This window comes from Nycticebus coucang, chromosome 22 (assembly GCF_027406575.1).
Source record: "Nycticebus coucang isolate mNycCou1 chromosome 22, mNycCou1.pri, whole genome shotgun sequence".
Lineage (NCBI taxonomy): Eukaryota > Metazoa > Chordata > Mammalia > Primates > Lorisidae > Nycticebus > Nycticebus coucang.
The window spans coordinates 2,398,249-2,408,853 of NC_069801.1; the positions used below are offsets into that span (position 1 = coordinate 2,398,249).

Below are 10,605 nucleotides of genomic sequence, written 5' to 3' on the forward strand. Positions count from 1 at the left end.
TGCTCTCCTTGGTGGACGGTGGAAGTGTTTCCATTTGTCAGTCTTTGGGGGACGGTGGTTTATATTCTGGGCACGAGCGTTTTTATTTGCCAATATTTTCTCCTCTCCGTAAGAACTGTTGGTTCATAACTTTTGTTATTGCAGAATATTATTTACAGATCTCGATGTAAGGGAACCAGCTGGGGGAATATTTGTTCGCACGGCCCCCTCACCCCCTGAACTCCATCCCAAATCTCTAAATAAACTTTCCCGTTGATTCTGAAGGGAAACATCCATCAGGTTTTGTTGTGAGCATGAGATGGAGAGGCCTATTTCGCCCGTTTTCGGAACATTTCCTCTTTGCGTGTGCCTTGAGATGAAGCACCCCACGGACAAGGTCGCTCACTCTCCACCAAGGCTCAGTTGAGATCACTGGGAAGCTTGCTGTTCTTCAGAGCAGGGACTCTGCGCCTGTTTGCCACCACTGGAAGTCTCCAGGCATGTCCAGAGACTGTGAAATTATCCAAACCGTGTTTATTTCCCAGGCAAGTGGTGTCTGTTCGGGTAATGCAGAAATGATCCCTTTCAAGTGAAGTATCAAAGACGGTGTTCAGCGACATGTTCCTTGACGTTTAAATGAGTTTATACAGATGGTCTTACAAGGGTCCACGTTTGAGGCATCCATGTGATACATCAATTTTAAAGAACAAAGAGACTGGCAGTCAGGACTTGTCCCTGAAAATCTGAGATCTATGGCCACCATTGTCACACACACATCTGTCGTGTGAAATCCATCACCTGTGAGGAGCTGCAGCTCCCCAAGCTGCTGACCATGGTTCCTGTTTATCCAGAGTGCTCCTCAGAGCTGTACATGCAGCAACTGCAGTAGCAGGTGACCTTCTGAGAACTTCTCCTCACAGCGTGGACACGTGGGACAGGTGCAGCCTAGAAGCTCGGGGTCTGTTGAACTCTGGACACTCGGCTTCCCCTGCCCCTTCTCTGCCTCCTCAGCCTTGTAGTACCAAGAAGGGACACTGCGGCCAGGTGACCACTGTGGCCAATATCTGCTTGGTCCTTGCCAGCGAGCTCCTTTCCTGTGGCCACTTCACATCAGGGCCACGGTGCTGTTGCCAGCTCTGGTCCTCCATGAGACCCGCCTTGTGCCCCTAAGTCTCAGGGTCCACCAGGCGTCCTCCAGGACACAGTGGTCATTCTGTAAGTACTGTGAAGGGATGAAAAGTGAATAAACAAGCTCTTTCATCCCCAAAGTACCAAGGTGGCGGCTACCTTCCTGCCTGTCCTTCCTACAGACAGCAAGTGAGTGGCCGAAGACCCAGTGTCCTCTGCGGGGGTTTGACTTGGGTCCACGGACATTTATTTGCAGCCAAGTCTTATAACATCAAAGTGGGTCATGTTATAGTTTGAGTTGGTCCCCCAGAGTTCATGGGTTAGAAGCTTACCCCCGATGTGACAGTGTTGAGGGCTGGGAACTTTAAGAGGTGAGCAGGTCATGGGGGTCTGCACCCTTTAGGGGATAGATGGTGGGGTGTCTGGGAGGGGGCTCCTGGTTAGAAGATGAGTTGGGTCCCTTCTCTCCCCCTCCCACCTCCTGCCCTGGTATGACACAGAAGAGTGGCCTCATAAGATGTGGCTCCCTGACACTGAGCTTCCTCCAGAACTGTAAGAAATAACTCCATGCTCCTTATAAATTACCCAGCATCAGGTAGTCTGTGGTAGCGGCCCCAAATGGGCTGAGGCAGTGAGAGGCTGTAACTTAACTCCCACTTGAGGGGCCCCTGAATGTACCTGCGCAGTGTGCGTGGGTGCAGTGGGTGCCCAGCCTGTTCTGTGCGATCAGCATGTTTTATCAGGGTGCTGTGGATGCTGTCTGCTCAGCTGGGGGCTGACTGCAGTTTGAGTTTGAGACCTTTCTTCTGACTCAATTTAACTTTAACTTCGCTGCCTGGTTTTGCATCCTGGGAGATGACCTAAACAATCCTGACTCCCGGAGATCTCTCTGCTGCTGTGAGTGGAGTTGGTTGCTAAGTGGGCAGCCGCGTGCTGAGCCAGGCCCTAGCTCGGTTCTCACGTCAGAGCCCAGTGCAGAGTGAAGCAGGCTGTGTCTGCAGGGAGAGGATGGGGTGGTGCAGAGCGAAGCAGGGTGTGTCTGCGGGTCACGGTGGTGCAGAGCAAAGCAGGCTGTGTCTGCGGGTCACTGTGGAGAAGATGGGGTAACCGGCTTTCTGTCTTACAGAAGCAAGAAGAACCTGAGGAGCCCCAGCTCCCAGAGGGCCCCTCAGCTCCTCCTGGTCCTGACCCGCTGCAGCCGCCCCACACCCTGCCCTCCTTCCCGCCCTGGCTCTGCTAACACTCCTTCCAGAAACCTTCCTGCACCTGCCAGCTCCAGTGGTGGCCTCCTCCAGCCTCTCACATATGGCTGCTGACCATGGCTCTGGACTCTGTGACCTGTCCTGCTTGCTGGCTGCCCCATTGCCCACGCAGTGTCCCATGCTCAGCTGTCTCTTTCCCACTGGCATTTCCCAAAGCTCCTGAACAGGTCTCCTGAGCCCAGCCCTGACTCAGCTCCAGGCTGGCTGTGGGTCACACCCCGTTCCAGACTCCCCCAGTCCCAGAGGTTCTGACCCTAGAGTTACACCCCCACATTGGCCAGCACCCCCCACACCTCTCCTTCCTGCTGTCTGGGAGCTCCTCCCTGAGAAATGACCACAGAGCAGCCAGGCACCCCTCATCTCCATGCTGAGCCTCCCCTTGTTACTGAGCCTTGGAATCTTCTGCACCCAGAGATCCCCTTGGGGGCTGACTCTGGCCAGCGATGTGGGGAGTGGGAATTCTGCTCACAAGGAACTCTGCAGAGATGATGAACCAGACTGCGGTTTGAATAACAAATTAACGCTTCAAGTGAGTAAACTCACGGCTGAAGTGCTGGTGAACACGGCGCTTGGGCCTCTCTGCTTTCAGCAGACCTGGTGGTTCTGGGAGTCAGAGGGGGAACTCGAGAGCCAGCAGGGAGCTCCTTTGTCTGCTCTGGAAGGTTCCACCCATGGTCTTCCTGCTCCCACCAGTTGGTCCACTTTGCAGAAGGGAGCGCTAAGGGGCAGCTGCTGCCTCTGGGACTCAGCTGATGTGTTCAGTGTGTGGACAGAAAGGAAACCACCCCCCTAATGAGGAGGGCGGAGGCTGTGTATTCAGGACTCACTGTAGCAAGGAGTCAGACTGTCACCTGCATTTGGTGTCCCGGGGGACTGGGTGGGGCCTATCTGATTCTCTGCTTGGTCCTGAGCTGGAGGTGAGAATAAAAATTCAGAAAGCTGCCAGTTACTAACCTGGACTAACCTCCCGGTTCTCCCTGCAGGGCAGATGTGACGCCACCTCCTGATGCGACTTTCAATCCATCATGCTCTGGTTTGGTCGGTGGCTTTTTCTTTCTTGAAAATCCCTGTCCCCCACCAAACCCTTCCTCACCATTCCTCCCACTCCCATTTGAGAAATTCAGAAGGTCCCACTCTTTGAGGCAGCCAGGAGTTTATATTTGGAAGAAATTTTTCTCATCAGTGCCTCGACAGCTTTGTAGAGGTGTCAGATTCATCCCGAATGTAACTTTCTCCCAGGAAGCCTCCCAGAGGGCTCCTGGGGGCTTGGCCAGCCTCACCACCCTCTTATATATACCCCATGCCCTGAAAACAAACTAGGCTGGTTAAAAATTACTGTAGTCTGAGGGCGGTGCCTGTGGCTCAACGGAGTAGGGCCAAGGAGTCAGGGGCAGCTCAGTCCCTGAGGTCCCTGGCTATGCCTTCTGAGCTGGGCTCTACCCCTGCATGGGACTCACTGCCCCTAACTGGGCTGTCTAAGACCTTTTTTATAGGCTTCTTTTTGGGAGAAGGGATCTCCCATCCTAGGAAGATAGGACCCAGGGTCTGGGTAGGGCACAGGACCCCAGTGCCCCGGTCAGCAGCTGGATGACCCCTTGGCAGAAAGCTGTCTTCTTGGAGAAGGGGGCTGCCACAGCCTTGTGGGTTGAGAGGCTTGAGGAGGGAGTCCTTAAGAACTGCTCTGGGGTCACTTGGCCTCAGCTCCATCTGTGTGGCTGGGCTGCGGCATCCTCACCACCAAAGTCTTCCTGGTTAGCCCCCCATCCCTCAGGCCCACCCTGCACCCTGGAGACACTCTCAAGGCCAGTGTAGCCAGCAGAGCAGTGGACCACAAAGGCGTCTACATACTAGTCCCCAGAGCCTGAAGATAGGTTACTTTCTTGGCTAAGGTGATTTTGGAGATGTGACTAAATTAGGGATTCAAGATGAGAGATTATCCTGTCCCACCTGGTAGGCCCCTTGTGAAAAGGGGGAGAGAGGCAGATCAGAGGCTGGGGCCACACACCCTGGAGGCGAAGGGAAGGGCCACTGGTGACCAAGTGTGGACAAAGAAGCAGGCTCTCCAGAGCAAGGTAAGGAGGCTGCCCGCCCATACTGGGCAGCCTCGAGTAGCTCACTGCAGACAGGCAGAGCTGCAGAGGGCACATTTGTGTTGTTTTAAGTCACCAGCATCATAGTGATTGGTCATAGCAGCCACTGGTGATGAGTACAGCTGAGATCAGAAATTCAGGAAGAAGCTCCAGAAGGCTGGCTTCCTGCTGTCCCTCTGAGTTGATTCTGGGCTCTGGGCCCTGGGCAGGGGGTGGGGAAACTGGGCTGCCAGACCCTCCCTTCCTCGGGGAGGGAGTTCTGGGTGGGGCATCCACTTTCCCGGGGCCTCCAGGTCCCCTAGCAGGGGACAGTGAGCACTTCCCACCTTCCTGGTGGCCCTCAGCTCTGCCCGACAGAATCCTTCCCATTTCCCATGAGTGACTGGATTCAGTGACCCCTCTGCACACTGATCTTCCCAGCATGTTTTCGAGATGCTCTGGTGTGATGAGACATAAGGACAGTGTGGGTCTTCACAAAGAGCACCCTTGCCCTTGCATTTTCCAACAGGACTTTGTGTCCCTGGGACAACAGATCTTCTGGCTCAGGTTTAAACGAGAAGGAAAAGGCAGCCACACCTCCTGGGGCTGAGGGCTGGTGCAGACAGCAGAGCAGGAGAGCTGTGCCCGTGTGCGCACGTGTGACATGTATGTGTGCGTGTACACCAATACTATCTGTGCATGTGTGCACGTGTGTATATGTATACATTGACAAGTGTGTGCACATGTGTGCAGGGGAGGGAGTGCGAGTGCATGCGTGTGTGTGTTTGATGTTTTGGGGGTGGGGAGGTGGGAAAACTGTCATTGGCTTCTGGCCTTCACAGACCGTTCCAAGGTGGAATTTTGCTCTCTGGATGTTCAGACCTCCTGGGTATATCATCTGGGCCTGGTTTCTATTGGCCATGGCACAGGGTGAAAGCTGTCACTGTTACTCTATTTCAGAGTCCTTACCCCCAGCCAAAGAATCTTCAGGGTCAGATACTTAATGAGATTATTCTGAAACCCTGAGTGGATGACTTATCTTCAGAAGATCCCTGCGACCCACAGGTTACTGGAAAAATAAGCCAAATCCATCTTCCGATGTCCATCAGACCTGAGAGGCATCGATGCTGTGCTCATGGTTCATGGTTCAGAGAAGTTTACACTTGATTCCTTTTAAAGAACATAAAAGCAGCTATTACTAACAGGGTGTAGGGTAAAATAAATGTTCATGTAATTTAAACATTTAGAACTATAACTTTAAGACTTAAACAGAATACTTAGGGCTTATAGCATCTAACTGCAGACTCACAGGCCAGTAGACGGGGTTGGACAGAAATGTTGGAAACGGCATAGTAGAACCTGTCAACAGAAGGGCCCATCTGTGAGCTGGCAGTTAATACTCTGCAAATAAGTGGCTATGTGAACAATTCCTTTTCTCAAGTGTCTGTGGTTAACTTGAGATGAGGCACCATTCACTCAGGATTCAGTATCAATAGTATAATAAAATTCACCTTTTATGGGTGCATTCCCTTCAAAACAAACCTTTTTCTGTTGGGCATAGGTCGGGAATTCATGGTCACTGGTTTTGGTACTCTCTAACTCATGTTGAGAGAGAGAGTTGGCAGTCATGCTGTCCTTGGACTTGAGTTTACTGAGTTAGAGCTGCCTGGTCTCTGCTCCATGGGGTCCCAGAAGAGACTCCAGCCTCTGCCCCCAGGCACCGAGGAGAGGAGGGGGCTTGTCAGTCTCAGCATTCCATGGAGAAGACATGTGTGGCTCATTTGGAGAGCAGCTGCCTATGTCTCAATCCCAGTAAATGTCCCTGTGTCATAGGATTGTCATTGGAATAAAATGAGTAAATACATTTAAAGTAATAAAAACAGTGCAGACACTTAGCAAATGCCCTGTAAATGTTGGTTTGCTGTTATCTCATTATTACCACCACCACCATCATCATCATCACAAGGTATCACCACCATTCTAACAATCATCACCATCACCAGGTATCACCACCATTGTCACCATCATCTCCATCATCATCGTCACCAGGTATCACCACCATTCTCACTATTGTCTCCATCATCATCGTCACCACCATTCTCACCATCATCTTCATCTTCATCACCAGGTATCACCACCATTCTCACCATCATCTCCATCATCTTCATCACCACCATTCTCACCATCATCTTCATCTTCATCACCAGGTATCACCACCATTCTAACAATCATTATCATCACCAGGTATCACCACCATTCTCACCATCATCTCCATCATCTTCATCACCAGGTATCACCACCATTCTCACCATCGTCTCCATCATCACCACCAGGTATCATCATCATCATCACTAGGTATCACCTCTATTCTCACCATCATCACCATCATCATCATCACCACCACTATCATCATCATAATTTTTGTTACCACAAGGCTTGGTGGTAGCATATGGAGGTTTGATGAACTATGATTACCAGAAATGAAAGACAGAATGGATGTTCTGGGAAATAATAAGGAAGATATTGTTACTCAATGCTATGACCATCCTGATTTTATAGACAGTGAAGAAGCTGAAGCACAGAGAGGCAGTATCACCTGTCCAGCATCACACAGAAGAGTCAAAGTTTGGAAATCTAATCAAGCTACAAACCCTGGAGATGTTTAATTCCCAGAAGGAGGATGGCTTTGTAGGGCCAGAACAGAGGTCTCAAACCTCCTGTGATCCCTCAGGTAAGTGACTTTACATCACTTCCACATCGATGCTGCTTGTTCAGGAAACTGCTTCCAAAATAGAGAGTGAGTTGGGTCAAATATTTTTGAAACACATTTGTAGATTAGCAAACAAAGGCTAGTATGCTGTGGCAGAGAAATTTGACTATTAAAAAATAGTAAATGGTATTTAATTTTCAACACTGAGATGCTGTGGGTGGCTGGGCCAACACTCCGCCCATCTGAGCCAACCGCAAAGTGGTCCCCAGAGCACACAGATGACTGACTGCGGGCAATCACATTTCCAGCGCTCGTCTAAATGTTTCTCATTTGATCCTTCTCTTATTGGAGCATTGAGAGCGGTGACGAGCTGAAGCTCCCTTTAGGGCAGCAAACCCCAGGAAAAAGATAAAGCACTTCTCAGCCCCAATTCCAGATGAATCTTCCTCCCTCTCATTAGAAAATATCTATTATCTCCCTTTATCTCCGAGTAAGCAGCGTTATTTCAATTTAGCAGCATATGAGAAACTCGCCACAATACAATAAAAGGACCAAGGCTGCACTATTTAATGTCAGAATGACAGATGCTTCAATTAGGCAGACAGGACTATTTTTCCTCAAAATAGATAAAGATGAAGTTTTTATAAGGTGGTGCCGTTTGTGTTTATGGTACAGAACTGTTACAAGCTTTCATTACAATATAAATTAAAGTAAAAACTCCTATTTCAACGGAAGCCAACCATCTTGCTAATAATAATTTTGTAGCTCAAAACCACCATGTATCATAATCTTTGGTCCCTTCACCAGGGACTGAGGTCTTCACAGATCAGAGACGTCTTCAGATAACAAATCTTGCTCTGACATTCAGATGTCCTTTTCTAGGGAAGACAGAAGGGAATGTTTTGAAGTTATCACTTGGGTAAAGCTTCAGAGATATTTTTGACAGGTGGATTTTCTTTTCTGTCTGGTCTAGATCTCAAGTCAGTGCACACAAAGGCACACACAGGTGATTTTAAAGCCTGTGGTGGGGACCAAGGAACTGGTTGAGGACTTTGTAGCTTGTCTGCCCTTTGCCCTTGGGAGTGTGATCAGCTACAGCTCTGCCCCCGCCCCCATGCCCCCCCCCCCCAACGACTGGCACTCCATGCTCATCCCGCAGCTGGAAGGGTGCAGCTTCTTTCATGTCCTCTGACCCACTGTGGTGATTTTCTCACCAAATCCTTATCACTATGCCAGAAACCTTGTTCCCAGGGACAGCCATGCATTCTGTGTCTAAAGCTTCATTTCTAGTCACCCCTCTTCCCTTCATTTTAGAGTTTTACATTCTCCAAACATGATAAAAACATTATTTTTATAATTGAAAAAATGCACCCATTTTGTAAAGACATTTGGAATTAGACAGCCAAGTGTCTGGACTGAGGTGACATGGAGTGTCTTAACCAAAAATGCACAGAGGCGCCAGGTGAACTGTAACACTTCGGAAAACATACAGTGGCACATGCGTGTGTGTGTGCATGCACGCACACCCAAAAGGATGCTCTAGGACCAGAAATTAACAAGGGACAGGACGTGTTTGGGAAGGCGGGCTCAGAAGCCAGGCTTGGGGTTGTGATGCTTATCCATAGACTAGGGTGAGGCCTGGGCCCAGCTGGTGTGGGAATTGGGGGGTGGAGTGAGGTACCCAAAACTTGTTTCCCTTGTGAATTTGAAGTCCAAATTTATACTGCCAAAGTGAGCCTTCATTTTTAAAAAAAATTATAAATGTATCTATAGCAGAAACCCTATATTCCATGTGAATCTCATGAACTCCAAATTATGGAAGTTTTCCTGTAGAGTTTTGTTTTTTGTTCTTTTTTCAGAGCATCTGGTTCTGTCTGGAGTTGAGGAGTATCACTCACTTGGGACCCGTGTCTTAGCTTGAGATTTACTGGCTGCCTTCAAGGGTCCTCCCTTCACACCACACCCCCCCGCCCCCCCCCCACCCCCAGTAAATTCAGCTTCCTGTGAGGGCGGGGCCGTCTCGCATCCCCGAACCAGGTGTCGGGTGGCAGCTGCTGAGTCATGGAATCTCTGTGGTTCTGTGAGCCCCTGATCTCACTCCTGGGATTCTGTCCCAAGGTTTAAACAGAAACTCCCTTTCAGCGAATTAAAACAACTTGAGAAAAGAAACGCAGCCGAGAACACCTTTCATCCCTTGCAATTTTTTTTAGAAAACATTAATAGCTGTTTGAAGACATTTTCCCCGCGTACCAGGCACCTGCCTCCTCCTCCTCCTCTGTGTCTGCCACGTCCTGACATGGGAGGTGGGGCTGTTGCTCTTAAACAAAGCACTCTTAATAAAGAAGATTCATCATTCCAAGGGCTTCTGTTCCAACTGTCAGCCCCACCACAGGGAAAGAGAGGTGGTTCCGGGTTTCTAAAGCTCTAGTTTCACATGAGATACAAAGAGATAATTAGAACCATGGGCAAGAAGATAATAGAGCAAGACTTGAGAGGAAGGAGGGAGAGGAGGAGGAGAGAGGGGGTGGGTTTGGCCTCCAGAGTGTCACACGGTCTCCACGGGGAGCCGCCCTGCCTGACCCTCACCTGCCACTGCACAGCAGCCAGGGAGGACGGGTGGGGAGCAGCCAGTGTGGAATCTCCACCACTGCCTATCCTTTTCCTAGAAAGTGGTTTATTCTGCTGAGTAGCATTCTCCCTCACTCCTCTGGACACCAGGTGTCAGGCACAGCCAACATTCCTCATCTGACTAGTGCAGAGAGTAAGAAAACCCAGGTGCCCAGGGGTGTCTGGCTGCTCGCCCCAGGCCTCACTGCTACCAAATGGCAGGATGGGACAGAGCTCTGTCTGCAGCTTTGTGCTGGCCACAGTGAGTGTGAGGAGACACTCACTGCCTGGGCCTTGGAATGCACCCCAACGGTCCCCTCTTAATCCCCTTCTTATTTTCCATGTCCAGGGACTCAGGTGGCTATGTACCAAATCTGATAGAGACCAGGGTGCTCCAGAGAGAAGAGACAAGCAAAGACCTGTTGGCCAGTGGAGTGAGCACCCCACCAGGCAGGACAGAGACTCATGCTCAGGTGCAAACTACCGACTGGCTCTGCCCTCCACCTGACATCTCTGAAAGGACCTCAGCCCTGTCCTGGTATGGTTCTGCTGCCTCTACCAGGTGGGGAACAGAGCCCCAAACAGGGACACAAGCTTTTTGTGTTAAAACTGGGAAAATCCTGGGCACTCTGAGATGAGCTGGTCACTGTAGCAGTGACTGCAGTGAACAGTCTGGGGTTACGCGGGGCCACATGGGGGTCACATGGGTCATGTGAGACCAGTATGGTGATGAGGGCAGGTGCTAGGGAGATACTAGCATTTACAGAGCCTCGTACTGGGGCCAGTTCAATCTTACACAGCCTCGTGTCACCTAGAAGCTGTGTCTGCACTCAGAGAAGTGTCCCAGCAC

General features: G+C 50.4%; 1 long non-coding RNA gene across 1 annotated transcript in view; it reads left to right on the forward strand.

Moving 5' to 3' along the window:
- LOC128575348 (uncharacterized) overlaps positions 1 to 7,034 on the forward strand; it is a 60,890-nt gene extending 53,856 nt beyond the window's left edge. Inside the window, exon 3 of the long non-coding RNA XR_008376979.1 lies at positions 6,998 to 7,034. This is a non-coding gene — a long non-coding RNA (uncharacterized LOC128575348). The remainder of the gene's footprint in view (positions 1 to 6,997) is intronic.
- The last annotated feature ends 3,571 nt before the right edge of the window (positions 7,035 to 10,605 follow it).